Consider the following 3630-nt stretch of genomic DNA (forward strand, 5'->3'; position numbering starts at 1 on the left):
ATCAAACTAAGGTCCTCCTGACTCCAGGGCAGGCCTTTTACTCACTGTACCACCTAGCTGCCCCTAATTTGAATTTCTTTAGTAGTGATATGGAACATTTTATTTTCATTTCACCTTGAATAGCTTAAATTTCTTCATGTGAAAAGTGCCTTTTCGTATTCTGTGAACATTTATCAAATGGGGATTGACTTTTATTCTTATAAATTTAACTCTGTTCTCAATGTATTTCAGAAATGAGGCCCTTATCAGAAAAAAAAAGACAGCAAAAATTGTTTCCCAGATTTCTGCTTTCCTTGTAATTTTGGTTACACTGGCTTTGTTTCTACCAAAAAAATCTAACGTAATCAAAATGATCCATTTTGCATTTGTATAATATTCTCAATCTCCTTTTTAGTCATAGATTCTTCCCTTTTTAACAAATTATAAAGTTATCTATTCCTTCTTCTCCTAATTTTTTTTTATAGACTCACCTTTTATGTTAAATCATGTACCCATTTTGACCTTAACTTAGTATACAGTGTGAGATGTTGGTTTGTGTCTAGTTTCTGCCATACTGTATTCCAGCTTTCCCAGAAGTTTGGATTGTTTGTTTTTTAATTCAGTTAGTTCTTATCCTAGAAGGTGGAGTCTTTGGATTTATGAAACAGTAGGTCACCATGCTCATTGACTACTGTATATTTTGTATCTAATCTATTCTACTGATTTACCACTCTATTTTGTTTTTATCTATTACTAAATAGTTTTGATGCCTGCCACTTTTTAATACAGTTTTACATGTGGTATGGCTATGCCACTTTCTTCTGATTTTTTTTCATTAATTCTCTTGATATTCTTGTCTTTTTGTTCTTCCATGTGAATTTTTGTTTTTATTTATCTTTTTGCTTTATGAAATTTTTTACTTGGATTGATATGTCATCAAACAAATTAATTTTGGTACAATTGTCATTTTTACCATATTAGCTCAGTATCTCCAGGAGCAAAGTGTTTTCTATTTGTTTTTCTTTAGTTCCTGACTTTGTCTTGGAAGGTAGACTCCCAAATATTCACATTGTCTGCAGTTATTTTAAATGTAATTACTATTTATGTTGCTTGCTGCTGTGCATTGTTGAAAATATATAGAAATACTGATGATTTACATGGATTTATTTTATATTGTGCAACTGTGCTAACATTTCTAATCATTTTTTTTTCTATTTTCTTACAAAAATATCTATTGTTCAAGCTCCCTTAGTAGATATTGCCCCGTCTTCCTCCATTCTAACCACTGGTCTGCTTCTTTCTAGAATCAGGGGAGGGCCTCCCTGGCTTACTCAGCTGTGATTTCCTCTGAGTATAAGTCTGTGAAGAAAGCTGGTAGCCAATAGTGTGCTTCCCCTGGAGCCTGCAGGTCAAGTCAGGCCAGCCCCTCTTTCAGTAGGTGCTCCAGCACTTGCCAAGCTCTCTGTGTCTCCCATTTGAGACTTGCTTTGATCTCATTGACTGTCACATAACCATTTTTCTCTTCTAGCTGTAGCATCACAGTATGATCCATGTTGAGCTCAGATGGAACTGACTATACCAGGTAAGTGCCTCCCACAGGAATGATGCTGAAGCCAGTGCCCAGGGCCTTCAGTTTTTGATGGTCTGGATGAGGTCATCTTGGCTGACATCCTGAGCAAACTTACCCCTTCCCTTCGACTCCTGCTGGTGTAACTCTTCCAGAGTGATCAGACCTCCATTCCGATGCTTCAGTTCCAGGCATACCTCAATAATTTGAACACCCAGCTCACAATAAAAGTATCCAACCAAAATCATTTTCCAGAGGCCAAAGGGTCAACCCCAATAGTGGCACACATGTCTTGAAACTTCAGCTGGAAAGTGATGATTCTTCTGGATTTCTTGCTTGTGTTTACTGGCAAATTCTTCCAAGTTGGTCTTGAATGTGTCCAGCTGCTTTGACATCTGGGCCAGCTGGTCCTCAACCAGGACAGTACCCCATTCTTTATATTTGGCCTCAGCCAGCTTCTTCTTGGCAATGGGGCTGGCACCCACCCCGCAACGGTGCATCCCCACCTGCCAGCTGGCCCCCGGCAATCCCAGTTCAGGGGCTCCACCATGAGTTGCTCTAACATTTCTAATTATTTCAATATATTATGTGAATTCTCTAGGATTCTTTAAGTATACCATTACACCATCTATAATGTAAGAGTAATAATTTTGTTTCTTCATTTCCTATTATAATTCCTTCAGTTTTCTTTCATTCTCATTGCTGAAGCTATATTGAATAATAGTGGAGATAATCGATATTCCTGTTTCACCTGTAATCTTATTGGGAAGGTTTCAAACTTATTTCCATTACAGATATTGCTTGCTGCTGGGTTTACCTAGATAGTGTTTATCATTTTCAGGAAAACTCCATTTATTCCCGTGCTCTCCAGTGTTTTTTTTTTTTAATATATAAATGAGTCCAACAATGTCAAATAAAACTTTAACTATTGGGATAATCATATGATTTCTGTTATTTTTGTTGTTGATATTGTCAATTATGCTTATAGTTTTCCTAATATGGAACTAGTGCTGCATTCCTGGTATAAATCCCACCTGATTATTGTGTATTATCCTCATGATAACTTGCTATAATTTATGCAAATATTTTAATTCTACATTTTACATCTATATTCATCAAGGAAGTTGATCTAGAATTTTCTTATTCTGTTTTGACTTCTCCTTGTTTAGATATAATCAATTTATTTGTGCCATTAAAGGAATAGCAAAACCCCTCCATCTATTTTTCTAAATAGTTTATATAGTATTGGACTTAATTTTTCTGTAGATGATTGGTAGGATTCACTTGTAAATTCATCTCTACTGGAGATTTTTTTTTCTTTTAAAGTTCATTGTTGGCTTGTTCAATTTCATTTTCTAAAATGAAGTTATTTATATATTTTATTTCCTCTCCTATTAACACAAACACACACATATAATACTCATGCACTTGACTTAGATTGTCAGATTTTTTATCACACTGTTGGGCAAAAGGGCTCCTAATTATTTCTTTGATTTCCTCTTCATTGTTGGTGAATTCACCCTTTTCATTTTTTTTTATTCTGGCAATTTATTATTTTTTTCTTTATTTTTTAAAAAATGTAACCAATCAATGTTTTTTTCTATTTTATTGCTTCCTTCAGTTATTTTTTTCCTCCCTTTTCCAACCTTTTGACTCTCCCTTGTATACCTCCCATTTAGTTTCCTAGTTTTTCTTCTACCTGTCTTATTTGAGGTCCTTAGGAAGGCTTTTTGGCCTTGAGTATGATTCATATTCTCCTTTGAGGTTTCAAATGTAGGCATTCCCCAAAGTTGTCCTCTTTGCCAGTTGTGTTTTGATCTTTCCTATCCTCATAATATAACCTTTCTATGATCAGTGTTATTTTTGCTTGTTTTTTTTTGGGGGGGGGGTATTTCATGACTTTTAAAGCTGAATTCTGCTCCAGAGGTACAGGGTGCATTGTCCCAAAATTCTTTTACTGGAAACAGGGACCTGGTCACTGGCTTTGTGCTCTGGAGCCTCAGGTGGTAGCAGCCTGGGTTATCCCTACACTGATGTATCCTGGCCTTGTCAGGCCAGTTGTTGTATGATTTCCAGCCTGGCAA

The 3630-nt window shown here is 35.9% G+C and overlaps 1 pseudogene; it reads right to left on the reverse strand.

Moving 5' to 3' along the window:
• Positions 1–1251: 1251 nt before the first annotated feature.
• LOC138171045 (vacuolar-sorting protein SNF8 pseudogene) lies at positions 1252–2046 on the reverse strand (annotated as a pseudogene).
• Positions 2047–3630: the final 1584 nt, after the last annotated feature.

This window comes from Petaurus breviceps, unplaced genomic scaffold (genome assembly GCF_028583685.1).
Source record: "Petaurus breviceps papuanus isolate PSGF00001 unplaced genomic scaffold, PetGlider_PUasm1.0 41, whole genome shotgun sequence".
NCBI classification, from domain to species: domain Eukaryota; kingdom Metazoa; phylum Chordata; class Mammalia; order Diprotodontia; family Petauridae; genus Petaurus; species Petaurus breviceps.